The sequence below is a fragment of the Ovis aries genome, chromosome 2, assembly GCF_016772045.2.
Source record: "Ovis aries strain OAR_USU_Benz2616 breed Rambouillet chromosome 2, ARS-UI_Ramb_v3.0, whole genome shotgun sequence".
In the NCBI taxonomy this organism is placed as follows: domain Eukaryota; kingdom Metazoa; phylum Chordata; class Mammalia; order Artiodactyla; family Bovidae; genus Ovis; species Ovis aries.
The window spans coordinates 169,830,123-169,844,851 of record NC_056055.1 but is presented as its reverse complement, the minus strand read 5'-3'; the positions used below and the strand labels follow the sequence as shown (position 1 = coordinate 169,844,851).

The 14,729-nt window shown below is 37.7% G+C and overlaps 1 protein-coding gene across 1 annotated transcript in view; it reads right to left on the bottom strand.

Annotated features, from left to right (window-relative positions):
* The window catches only part of LRP1B (LDL receptor related protein 1B), a 2,196,232-nt gene that overhangs the window by 423,819 nt on the left and 1,757,684 nt on the right, over window positions 1–14,729 (bottom strand). The window lies entirely within an intron of this gene.

Sequence of the window (14,729 nt, the reverse complement as noted above, 5' to 3'; positions counted from 1 at the left end):
TGCTAAGTGGTTTCAGTCGTGTCTGACTCTGCGAACTCATGGACTGTAGCCCACCAGGCTCCTCTGTCTATAGGATTCTCCAGGCAAGAATACTGGAGATGGTTTCTGTGCCCTCCTCTGGGGGATCTTCCTGACCTGGGGATTGAATCTACTTCTCTTATGTCCCCTGCAATGGCAGGCAGGTTCTTTAGCATTCGTACCACCTGGGAAGCAAAATATAAACTATATCTGTGTTATCTTATCAGTCATTTCTTCACAAATGCTCCAATATAAAAATATAATAATCATGATGCCTACAATGACAGCTGATTACACACAGTAAATCTAAGTTATGAACTGCTCATGGAGAAGTTTATACAAAAACATGATGTTAAAAATTGAATAGCCTTATCCCCCCCCAAAAAAATCCCTTAATTAAATAATTGTCTTTTATTTAGGAAACTGGTGACTCTCTTTTATTTTCATATCTTAATAATCAATTTTTTTGCAACAATTTAATGATGCTTTTGAAAATCATATGTCAGAGATACTATTTACATGCAATAATAATGAGTTTTCTCTTGATACTATATCTGGAGACATCAAGGAAAAACAACATCTAAAACTACAATCAAGTATCAAAAAAAAACCAAAATCCAACTCTATACTTGTGATTATCAAGCAGTGGTAGAGAAGGTTTTAGTAAGTTAATGCAAGATATATATATTTTTTATCCTATTCAGCTAATGTGATGTAAAAACCAAAAAAAAATAAAATAAAATAAAATTAACTGCCAGCTAAAGCATCCTTTCATATAGGCAGAAAAAGATACATGATAGTACACATAGTCTAATACTTAAATGTGACAATATGAGAAGCAAGAGTAATTATTTTTTAAATTGTTTTCCTAATCACAGGATAATGTAGGGTGGTTGTTTTACTTTTCATAGAAGTGTTTGAATATACCTTTGCTGCTGCTGCTGTTGCTGCTGCTAAGTCGCTTCAGTCGTGGCCAACTCTGTGTGACCCCATAGATGGCAGCCCACCAGGCTCCCCCGTCCCTGGGATTCTCCAGGCAAGAACACTTGAGTGGGTTGCCATTTCCTTCTCCAACGCATGACAATTAAAAGTGAAAGTGAAGTCGCTCAGTCGTGTCCGACTCTTCGCGACCCCAAGAACTGCAGCCTACCAGGCTCCTCTGCCCATGGGATTTTCCAGGCAAGAGTACTGGAGTGGGTTGCCACTGCCTTCTCTGAAAATACCTTTAAGTATAACCAAATTATTAAGTTTTTCATTATTGTTTTTCTCAGAGTTAGTATTCTTAGCATATTTAAGAGAGAATATATATACTTTTAACTTTGGTAGTCATGCTAAGAAATTAACATCATAACAGCCAGAGTCTTTTTATAGCTTTTCTCTTAAGGAATCTGAAAAGAATTATTCAGCTTTTCTGAAAATAGATGGATGAAAAGAGCTGTTTTTAGGTTTAAGATTGGTAAATGTTTACTTTGATGGTCAAAAGGATTTAGAGGGAGAGAAAAACAATATTAAAGCCTTTCAAACTAGATTTCATAATGCCATTAAAATTTTGTTCTTTGATTCTTTTCCTACATGAAACAGAAAATCCACTAATAATAGAATTAATATCTGCTACTTATGGGCACTGTCTTCCAGTTAGGAATTGTGTAATTGTCTTGCATATATCCCTTTATGTGTAAATCTACCCTGTGATGTTAGTTTTATTGTTATTTTTCCCTAAGAAGAAAAACAGAAACCTATGTTCACAGAACTAAAAGTATTGAAGCAAGATTTTTATCACAGATGTGTGTGTTTCCATAAGCCTGTATCTGTCAGCAGCACTATTTAGAGATGGATTTATAGCAGCTATCGCTTATCCTCAGTGTACCTAAACCTGGAACCAAACAAATGATTCATTAGTTTCAACTTGTCTGACTCTGGGTGAATTGTATCAGCAGTAATTTACCATGAGTAACCTATCACACAGTCAACAAAACCACTTATAAGAAATTAATGTGGATGATTAGTATGGAAACCCAGGTCAGAGATGATGAAAGAAAAATTGTAAAACACAATCATAATAACATCTGTTAAGCTTTGCTTATATGAATGATATGTATTCCTATTTGAGATGAATAGGTGGGAGGTTGATAATGTTTAACAGTACTTTGATTATTAATTAATAAATCATCTATTACAGTGTATTTTTAGTACTTTCATATCACTTCAGAAATGATGCTAACTCTATTAATATTACAAGCAACATTCCACTCTATCACCTGCAAACAGAATGAGAAATGGCATAGTTTGAAAAAAAAATCCAAGTAAATCAGAATCATTAATCCATCCTCATTCTCTATCTTTCCCTTCTACTGACTTAGACGGATCTTCTTCATGGCACTTTTTTCTTGCCCAATTAGGAGGAAATCACTTGGCATTACCATTGAAATGAAGCGGATGTTCTTTTCTATGGCTGTTATAGTTCCAGGGTTACTAGAGTGTGTAATATATCTCACTGTCCAGGTACAATATCTTTTGTTTTATTGTTTGCAATATATGACAACCTGACAGTACACTTAATCATATCTGGTGCTACATTTTAAAATATATTACTTAGAAAAATATTTAGCTCCCTACAAAAATTATATTTATCATTAGTAAGTAGTCAAATAAAGACATAAACCACACACAACTATATATCAGTTAGCATAAGGAACTATATTCAATATTTTATAATAAGCTATAAGGGAAAACATCTGAAAATGTATTGTTGTTGTTTGTTCCTCAGTCATATCTGACTCTTTGCAACCCCATGGACTGTAGCCTGTCTAGTTTCTCTGTCCATGGGGATTTCTAGCCAAGGATACTGGAGTAGCTCACCATTTCTTTCCTCAGGGGATCTTCTCAACCCAGGGATCAAACCCACATCGCCTGCAAGTCTCCTACATTGCAAGCTAATTCTTTACCACTCAGTGGTAAAGCCCTATATGTGTGTGTATGTGTGTGTGTGCGTGCGTGGATGTGCATCTGTGTGTGCATGTGTATATGTATTTTTTACACATATATATGTATATTATCCATGAGAATAATAAATTGAAAATCATGAAAATATTTTACTTGAGATAACATAAAAGACGTTAACGTCTATTGGAAAGACCACCAGACCGGTCAGGTATGACCTAAATAAAATCCTTTATGATTATACAGTGGAAGTGACAAATAGATTCAAGTGATTAGATCTGATAGAGTGCCTAAAGAACCATGGAAGGAGGTTCGTGACATGGTACGAAGGTAGTGATCAAGACCATCCCCAAAAAAAGAAATCGAAAAGGCAAAATGGTTCTCTAAGGAGGCCTTACAAATAGCTGTGAAAAGAAGAGAAGCAAAAGGCAAAGGAGAAAAAGGAAAGATATACACATCTGAATGCAGAGTTTCAAAGAATAGCAAGGAGAGACAAGAAAGCCTTCCTCTGTGATCAATGTAAAGAAATAGGGGAAAACAATAGAATGGGGAAAACTACAGATCTCTTCAAGAAAATTATATACCAAGGGAAAACTTCATGCAAAGATGGGCACAGTAAAAGACAGAAATGGTATGGACCTAACAGAAGCGGAAGATATTCAGAAGAGGTGGCAAGAGTACACAGAAGAACTATACAAAAAAAGATCTTCACAATCCAGATAATTACAATCTTGTGATCGCTCACCTAGAGCCAGACATCCTGGAATGTGTAGTCAAGTGGGCCTTAAGAAGCATCGCTATGAACAAAGCTAGTGGAGGTGATGGAATTCCAGCTGAGCTATTTCAAATCCTAAAAGATGATACTGTGAAAGTGCTGTACTTAACATGCCAGTAATCTTGGAGAAATCCTCAGTGGCCGCAGGACTGGAAAAGATGAGGTTTCATTACGAGTCACAAAGAAAGGCTATGCCAAAAAATGCTCAAACTACAGCACAATTGCACTCATCTCACATGCTAGTAAAGTAATGCTCAAAATTCTCCAAGCCAGGCTTCAGCAATACGTGAACCGTGAACTTCCAGATGTTCAAGCTGGATTTAGAAAAGGCAGAGGAACCAGAGATCAAATTGCCAACATCTGTTGAATCATCAAAAAAGTAAGAGAGTTCAAGAAAAGCATCTACTTCTGCTTTATTGACTATGCCAAAGCCTTTGACTGTGGATCATAACAAATTGTCGAAAATTCTTAAAAAGATGGGAATATCAGACCACCTGACCTGCCTCCTGAGAAATCCTATGCAGGTCAGGAACCAACAGTTAGAACTGGACATGGAGCAACAGACTGGTTCCAAATAAGGAAAGGAGTACGTCAAGGCTGTATATTGTCACCCTGCTTATTTAACTTATATGCAGAGTACATCATGAGAAATGCTGGGCTGGAGCAAGCACAAGCTGGGAGCGAGCACAAGCTGGAATCAAGATTGCTGGGAGAAATATCAATAACCTCAGATATGCAGATGACACCACCCTTATGGCAGAAAGTGAAGAGGAACTAAAGAGCCTCTTGATGAAAGTGAAAGAGGAGAGTGAAAAAGTTGGCTTAAAGCTCAACATTCAGAAAACCAAGATCATGGCATCTGGTCCCATCATTTCATGGCATATGGATGGGGAAACAGTGGAAACAGTGTCAGACTTAATTTTTTGGGGCTCTAAAACTACTGGAGATGGTGACTGCAGCCATGAAATTAAAAGAAACTTGCTCCTTGGAACAAAAGTTATGACCAAACTAGACAGAATATTAAAAAGCAGAGACATTACTTTGCCAACAAGGGACCATCTAGTCAAAGTTATGATTTTTCCAGTAGTCATGCATGGATGTGAGAGCAGGACTATAAAGAAAACTGAGCACAGAAGAATTGATGATTTTGAACTGTGGTGTTAGAGAAGACTCTTGGGAGTATCTTGGACAGGAAGGAGATCCAACCATTACATCCTAAAGGTAATCAGTCCTGAATATTCATTGGAAGGACTGATGCTGAAGCTGAAACTCAAATCCTTTGGTCACCTGAGGCAAAGAACTCATTGGAAAAGACCCTGATGCTGGGAAAGACTGAAGCCAGGAGGAGAAGAGGACGACAGAGGATGAGATGGTTGGATGGTATCACTGACTCAATGGACATGAGTTTGAGTAAAGTCCGGGTGTTGGTGATGGACAGGGAAACCTGGCATGCTGCCCCATGGACTCATGGGGTTTCAAATGTCGTACATGACTGTTGGCTGAACTTAACTTAAATGAATACAATGTGGGTATCATGTGATACATGTATGTGTTGTATGTGTATGTGTGTATGAAGCTAAAGTTCGTGAATCGGTTGAATTGGTAAAATAAGTATCTTGCATCACTCATTGGCAGATAATTATGTAGTTTGAAACCTAAAGCAAAATGTCTATCTATTCAATCAACCATTCCTGAAATATTGAACAGAGTAAATCAATACAGAGTTACTTTAAGGATGTAAAATACAGAGTTGAGACTCAACGATATAGAATAGCCATAATTAAGAAAATAACGATTATAGTGCTATTTTGGCAGCTGGTCAAGGACTTCATAGAGAACTCATCTCCATCTCATCACCATTAAAGAGGAGAAGAGTGTTCCTCTCTCCTGTACTGTATTGTGAAGACAGGATAAGAGCCTAAATGGAAAAGACAGTGATGTATCTCTCAAGAGGGAGCCACATGGAAAAAACATTGCTAGTCATCTGGCTGGAAAAATGATCACAGATAAATCCTGTCACAAACTAAGAGGAAAGATATGTATCCCAAGGCCGTACTGTAAAGGCCTCCCTTATTGAAAGAATAACATTCTCTTTTCATGACTTATTTTCTAAAAGCCAAAGAATAGCAGAAAGTTTGTTGGTGGAAATGACTTTAGTAGTATGAAACTTCTCATCTTGTCTGGAGCATCTACAGATACAGAAAAGCAGGCTTGATTTCCAACCTAGGTACAGAGCTTCAGATAAAAAGCTTCTAAACACAACATTTCGCATCTGTCTTAACTATGTAGTTTCCAGAGAAATAGGATTCTGGGTCCAGTTCACAATTCAGATCGGATATTGCACTCTAAACAGAGTGCATATGTGTTTTACTTTAAGCCTAACAAAGCATTACTTAAATTTTTCATAAACTCTATACATTCCTAAAAATCCTCCTATAACTACCTTTCTTTGTCTTTTGGGACAGGAATGAGACAACATACGGCTCTTCAGATGTATTGTTTCCCTTATTATAATGAGTTGTTTATTTGATTTGGCTGAGTTACAGGCTTATTTGAAAAAATCCAAAACAGTTTCATCATTAAAATATTCAACAGGCTAGGTATATTTCCTCAAACTGATAAAAAATCAATCTATTGAAAAAACAAAACAGAATACAACAAGGCTATACCTTTCTTAGCCATGAATAAAATGAAAGTTTTTTCTCTAATACTAGGAGCAAGACAAGATGGTCTATTCTTGCCCCTCTATTCAGCATTGTATTGAAAATTCACTCAGGGTAATTAGGAAAATTATTTCAGTTTTTTAAAAAAAGAAAACATAGAAAGAAAGAGAGGGAGATCATCCAGATTGGAAAACAAGTAAAGCCATCTCAATTTTCAGATGATATATTCTTACATATACAAAACCTTGAGAAATTCACTAAAAACTATTAGAATTATAAAAAAAAAATATTCAACCAGGTTGCAGGGTACAAACTAAATATTTTATTGCTACTACATAGATAATGCAACTGATAATTTAATCAAAAACTAAAATTCAGAAGGCAATTTCATTTATGATAGCATTTAAAATAATAGAAATTATGACAGGAAGATTAACTTAGAAATAATTTTAGCCAAAGTTTATAATCTTAAAACTTGTACATGAAAAACTACAAAACATCATTGAAAGAAATTAAAATGAAAAAATGGAAAAGCAACTTATGTTAACGATTGGAAGAATTAATATTGATAAGACGGCAATAGTGTCCAAATAGATCTACAGACCCAGTATTAATTCCTATTAAAATCCCAGGTGGCTCTTTCCCAGAAATCAACAAACTGATCCTAATGTGCATGTGAAAATCCAAGGGTCCTAAAATAGTCAAAGGATTCTTGAAAAAGAAAAGCAAAGTTCAGTTCAGTTAAGTCGCTCAGTCGTGTCCGACTCTTTGCGACCCATGAATCGCAGCACGCCAGGCCTCCCTGACCATCACCAACTCCCGGAGTTCACTCAGACTCACGCCCATTGAGTCAGTGATGCCATCCAGCCGTCTCATCCTCTGTCGTCCCCTTCTCCTCCTGCCCCCAATCCCTCCCAGCATCAGTCTTTTCCAATGAGTCAACTCTTCGCATGAGGTGGCCAAAGTACTGGAGTTTCAGCTTTAGCATCATTCCTTCCAAAGAAATCCCAGGGCTGATCTCCTTCAGAATGGACTGGCTGGATCTCCCTGCAGTCCAAGGGACTCTCAAGAGTCTTCTCCAACACCACAGTTCAAAAGCATCAATTCTTCGGCGCTCAGCCCTCTTCATACCAACTCTCACATTCATACATGACCATGGGAAAAACCATAGCCTTGACTAGATGGACCTTAGTCGGCAAAGTAATGTCTCTGCTTTTGAATATGCTATCTAGGTTGGTCATAACTTTTCTTCCAAGGAGTAAGCGTCTTTTAATTTCATGGCTGCAATCACCATCTGCAGTGATTTTGGAGCCCAAGAAAATAAAGTCTGACAATGTTTCCACTGTTTCCCCATCTATTTCCAATGAGTGATGGGACCAGATGCCATGATCTTAGTTTTCTGAATGTTGAGCTTTAAGCCAATTTTCTCACTCTCCTCTTTCACTTTCATCAAGAGGCTTTTTAGCTTCTCTTCACTTTCTGCCATAAGGGTGGTGTTATCTGCATATCTGAGGTTATTGATATTTCTCCTGGCAATCTTGATTCCAGCTTGTGTTTCTTCCAGTCCAGCGTTTCTCATGATGTACTCTTCATATAAGTTAAATAAGCAGGGTGACAATATACAGGCTTGATGTACTCCTTTCCCTATTTGGAACCAGTCTGTTTTTCCATGTCCAGTTCTAACTGCTGCTTCCTGACCTGCGTACAGATTTCTCAAGAGGCAGGTCAGGTAGTCTGGTATTCCCATCTCTCTCAGAATTTTCCACAGTTTATTGTGATCCACACAGTCAAAGGCTTTGTCCTAGTCAATAAAGCAGAAATAGATGTTTTTCTGGAACTCTCTTGCTTTTTCCATGATCCAGCAGATGTTGACAATTTGATCTCTGGTTCCTCTGCCTTTTCTAAAACCAGCTTGAACATCAGGAAGTTCACGGTTCACGTATTGCTGAAGCCTGGCTTGGAGAATTTTGAGCATTACTTTACTAGCATGTGAGATGAGTGCAATTGTGCGCTAGTTTGAGCATTCTTTGACATTAACTTTCTTTGGGATTGGAATGCAAACTGATCTTTTCCAGTCCTGTGGCCACTGCTGAGTTTTCCGAATTTGCTGGCATATTGAGTGTAGCACTTTCACAGCATCATTTTTCAAGATTTGAAACAGCTCAACTGGAATTCCATCTCCTCCACTAGCTTTGTTTGTAGTGATGCTTTCCAAGGCCCACTTGACTTCACATTCCAGGATGTTAAAGTTAGAGGAGTCAAATTTCTGAATTTAAAATTTGCTATTAAGTTACAGTAATCAAGACAGTGCTGGCATTTAAATCAATGAAATAGAATCAATAGCCCAGAAATAAAACCTTAATATCTGCTTAACTGATTTTGAAAAAGATACCAGATAAATTCAATGAGGAAAAAAATATTATCAACAAATGGTTTACAATGATTATATATCCACATGCAGAAAAGTAATGTCCTCACACCAATTCAAAATGTTTTATCTTACATCTAAATAGAGAAAGTAAACTACAGAATTCTTAGATTAAAATAGAAGAGTACCTCTGCATAAATGTGGGTTAGGCAAAACCTTCTCAGACATGATACCAAATGCACAAATGACAAAAGAAATATTGATGAGTTGGTCTTCATCAAATTCAAAAACATGGGTACTTCCAAAGACACCTTCAAGAAGTAAGAAGCCAACTCCCAAAACATCTACTTCTGTTTTATTGCCTATGCCAAAGCCTTTTATTGTGTGGATCACAACAAAATGAGAATTTTTTAAAGAGCTGGGAATACCAGACCACCTTACCTGCCTCCTGAAACATTTGTATGCAGGTCAAGAAGCAACAGTTAGAATGGGACATGGAAAAAAAGACTGGTTCCAAATTGGGAAATTAGTACATCAAGACTATCTATTGTCACCCTGCTTATTTAATTTTATGTAGACTACATCATGAGAGATGCCAGGCTGGATGAAGCTCAAGCTGGAATGAAGATTGCCAGGAAAAATTTCAATAACCTCAGGTATGCAGATGACACCACCCTTATGGCAGAAAGTGAAGAGGAACAGAGGAGCCTCTTGATGAAAGTGAGAGGAGAGTGAAAAAGTTGACTTAAAACTCAACATTCAGAAAACTAAGATCATGGCATTTGGTCCCATCACTTCATGGCAAATAGATGGAGAAGCAATGGAAAGAGTGACAAACTATTTTCTTGGGCTCAAAATCACTGCAGATGGTGACTGCAGCCATGAAATTAAAAGACAGTTACTCCTTGGAAGACAATTTATGACCAACCTAGACAGCATATTAAAAAGCAGAGACATTATCTTGCCAACTAATTTGTCTAGTCAAAACTATGATTTTTCCAGTAGTCATGCATGGATGTGAGAGTTGTACTGTAGCTTCTGCACAACAAAGGAAAATAAAAGCAAGGTGAAAAGACAGCCTTCTGAATGGGAGAAAATAATAGCAAATGAAGCAACTGACAAACAACTAATCTCAAAAATATACAAGCAACTTACGCAGCTCAATTCCAGAAAAATAAATGACCCAATCAAAAAATGGGCCAAAGAACTAAATAGACATTTCTCCAAAGAAGACATACGGATGGCTAACAAACACATGAAAAGATGCTCAACATCACTCATTATTAGAGAAATGCAAATCAAAACCACAATGAGGTACCACTTCACACCAGTCAGAATGGCTGCGATCCAAAAATCTGCAAGCAATAAATGCTGGAGAGGGTGTGGAGAAAAGGGAACCCTCGTACACTGTTGGTGGGAATGCAAACTAGTACAGCCACTATGGAGAACAGTGTGGAGATTCCTTTAAAAATTGCAAATAGAACTACCTTATGACCCAGCAATCCCACTGCTGGGCATACACACCGAGGAAACCAGAATTGAAAGAGACACATGTACCCCAATGTTCATCGCAGCACTGTTTATAATAGCCAGGACATGGAAACAACCTAGATGTCCATCAGCAGATGAATGGATAAGAAAGCTGTGGTACATATACACAATGGAGTATTACTCAGCTATTAAAAAGAATTCATTTGAATCAGTTCTGATGAGATGGATGAAACTGGAGCCGATTATACAGAGTGAAGTAAGCCAGAAAGAAAAACACCAATACAGTATACTAACACATATATATGGAATTTAGGAAGATGGCAATGACGACCCTGTATGTAAGACAGGAAAAAAGACACAGATGTGTATAACGGACTTTTGGACTCAGAGGGAGAGGGAGAGGGTGGAATGATTTGGGAGAATGGGAATTCTAACATGTAAACTATCATGTAAGAATTGAATCGCCAGTCCATGTCTGACATAGGGTGCAGCATGCTTGGGGCTGGTGCATGGGGATGACCCAGAGAGTTGTTGCGGGGAGGGAGGTGGGAGGGGAGGTCATGTTTGGGAACGCATGTAAGAATTAAAGATTTTAAAATTAAAAATAAATAAATAAATAAAATAAAATAAAAAAAGAAAACTGAGCGCTGAAGAATTGATACTTTTAAACTGTGGTGTTGGAGAAGACTCCTGAGAGAATCTCTTGGACTGCAAGGAGATCAAAGTTCAATCCTAAAGGAAATCAGTCCTGAATATTCATTGGAAGGAATGATGTTGACGCTGAAGCTCCAATACTTTGGCCACATGATGCAAAAAAACTGACTTACTGGAAAAGACCCAGATGCTGGGAAAGACTGAAGGCAGGAGAAGAGGACGAGAGAGGATGATATTGTTGTTTGGCATCACCAACTCGATGGACATGAGTTTGAGCAAGCTCTGGGAATTGGTGGTAGACAGGGAGGCCTGGAGTGCTGCAGGTTCTGGGATCGCAAAGAGTAGGACACAACTGAGTGACTCGACTGAACTGAACCCCCCAAATGGGAGAAAATACTTGAAACTTATTTATGTGATAGTGGACTTATGTCCAGAATTATGAAGAATTCTCAGAATTCAATGATAAGTTAACAACTCAGTGGAAAAAAAAAAAGAGTAAATAATTTGAATAGATATTTTTTCAATGAAGATATCCAAATGACTGAAAAGGACAGAAAAATACTCAACACTATTAGCCATCAGAGAAATACAAATCAAAACTATACTTAGATCCACTACGATGATTATAATAAAAAAAAGATAAGTTTTAACAAAGAAGTGAAGAAGTTGGAACCCTCATGCATTGCAGGTGAGAACACAATACAGCAGAGCTGCTTTGGAAAATAGTTTGGCAGTTTTTAAAATGTTGAACATATAGTTATCACATAACCTAACAATTCCACTGCTAGGTCTATCCAAAAGAAATAAAAACATGTATCTACATACACACAAATATTCACTGTAGCTTTGTTCATAATAGCCAAAGACAGAAACAGCCCACTGTCAACCAGTTGATGGATACAAATATTTAACTACATGGATTATTCTTCCTTTTCTAACTAGTGAACTGATGAATGGATTGCCATAGAGCTATATGCGCACTGCTGATTATAAATTAGATTTGCAACCCCTCTAAGTTTGGAGACAGTCATTTTCAGTTTTTGTTTCACATTAATTTGTATAAATTAAATTATATTAATTATTAAAGCAATATAGTATCTAAAATATCTTTTAGATATAGGTTTTTTAAAAAATCTCCTCAGATTATTTAAAGCTATTAATAAATTATACACCAGGACTGACATGTATCAATAAAGGATACTGGCCAATGTATGACCTGAACAAACCAGTATCCATTCAGACTGGCACAATATAGGCTGCCAAATATGTGGCATGTTAACCCTGATCAACCTTAATTGCAGAAATAGCTTTTACCTGTAGACTATGACCTAAACTTTTATGTCCTTAAATTCTTTAACTGTTAAAATGCTCATTTTTTTTACCAGCCACATTTACTAAAAACTAAACAAATTAAGTATCTGTATTATAGTCTAAAAATTTAAACAACATTATAGTCTAAAAATTTAAGCAAATAGTTCTCCTGAAAAGTTTGGTGTTTTTTTTTTTGTTTGTTTTTTTTTTTTGTTTTTTTTTGTAATCAGACACCTGGGAAACAGAATCTGCTGAGGATTATTAAGAGTTCAGTAAGATGACAGGCAATAAATAAGCAAACCAAAATCAATAGTTCTATTATGTACAGAGTAGCTAGACACATAATGGAAAGAAGATGTCAATCTGCGTAGCCGCTAATGATGTGAGTCCCAGTGAATGAACAAGTTGAGAGAACCACTGACCAAAACCACCTGCCCTGTCCAGACATAATGACTGCTTGAATGAGTTATCTTACATCAAGAGGTCCTGATAAAGAACTCTGAACTAACAAGCTACCGCCAGTCAGAAGAATTCAGAAGGGGTCAAAAGGGGGGAGGAGATGCCAGTCCATATGTTCTGCCAACTTTCCAGATTTGGTGGCTCAGGTAGTAAAGAATCTGCCTGCAATACAAGAGACCCAGGTTTGATCCCTTTGTTGGGAAGATAACCTGGAGAAGGGAATGACTACCCACTCCAATATTCTTGCCTAGAGAATTCCATGGACAGAGGAGCCTGGTGGGCTACAGTCCATGGGGTCTTAAAGAGTTGGACACAGTTGACCAACTAATATGTTCACTTTTCAACCTCCCTGAAAGCTTCATGCTGCAATCTACCTTGGCTGAGAAATATACACCAGGAAGGACTGAGTCAGACTAAATATGGGCACAAGCAAGATGATTGGCCAGGGATAACTGGAAGCTCATCCCATTACCATAAAACCCAAGACTGTGAGCCACATGGCAGACCAGTCCTCCCGGGTCCTCTTGCCTGCCTGCTCTCTACCCAGGCACCACTTCCTAGTAAAGTATTTTGCTTTGTCAGCAAGTGCTTTGTCTTTGTGCAATTCACTTCCAACTGTTAGACAAGAGTCCACTCTCGGGCCCTGGAAGGAGTCTCTCTTTTTGCAACAAACATGTTTGTAAAACTACATCCCCTGACAATCTGAATTTGACTCTTCTTTTGTCCAAAATATTGCAATAAAGCTACCTTTCATGAATGTGGATCTGTTAACTTCAGGTCCTCACCCATCTAGCAAGGGGATATCAAACACATTCCAAGGATTTCAAAGAGGAATAAATCTATACACGCATCTCTTTTGTTCTCTTCGCTGCTGCCTGCTGCTGCTAAGTCACTTCAGTCGTGTCCGACTCTGTGCGACAACCTACTAGGCTCCGCCGTCCCTGGGATTCTCCAGGCAAGAACACTGGAGTGGGTTGCCATTTCCTTCTTCCATGCGGGAAAATGAAAAGTGAAAGTGAAGTCGCTCAGTCATGTCTGACTCTTAGTGACCCCATGGTCTGCAGCCTACCAGGCTCCTTCATCCATGGGATATTCCAGGCAAGAGTACTGGAGTAGGTTGCCATTGCCTTCTCCGTTGTTCTCTTTACCTTCCCCCACCAAAATAGAAATAGCAAGGAGGTATTTTAATAGCTCCCCCACCAAAATATAACAAAATCTTTGGAAGACTTTTTTTTTTTCTACCTTTAATAAAGACATTTTATTATCATCTCAAAGGTTAATTCCTTGGAACCAGAGTATCTCAAATATTTCCACATTTAAAGGAGAATCTTAGCTTTACATTGCATAACAGAATAGGCCTATTTACTTGGTGTTCCCAGAACAAAGAAACAATTTGCCCAAAGGGACTGGGAAGCAAATTGAAACAACTTGAAGCTTTTAAGCAAAAGTGTATTTTTTTTCCTTAATCTTACTCTTTATTTTTTTTTCTGATTAAAAAACATTTAAAGTCTGAATTTCAACCTGAATTCCAGACTCAGCTGAAAATAGTATTGATTCAGACAGGTCTCAACAAATGCCTCTATCTTGTGTCACCACTAATGTAAGCCAAGAAATATCAATACACGGGATTAAAAAATTGAACATATGGGTAATTATAGTTGTGCCATTCTGTCACCAAGGCTGTTGCTCCAGAAATATATCCCTTGCCCCTCCCTCAAATGGAAACCAATTGCTCTTACCTAAATTTCAGAGGGAAGTGGGAAGAGAAAAACAAGGACTGATTATAACTAGTCAACCCCTAAATGGCTGCAGATTTGACTTCTAGTAGACTTTGAGCCTCATTATATGCTCACTGTAATACATTAGCATGCTAATGAGATCCACCAGCATCATGACATTTGCCGTGACAACAGGAAAAGATCAAACGGACTGAAAAGGAGTCTTGCTTAGTTGCATGTACTGATACAAACCACACCCCTGTTCTTAGATGAGTCATGAATATTCCTCCTTCTCTTTCTAGTTCCCTCTCTTTTACCTAGATTCCCCTATA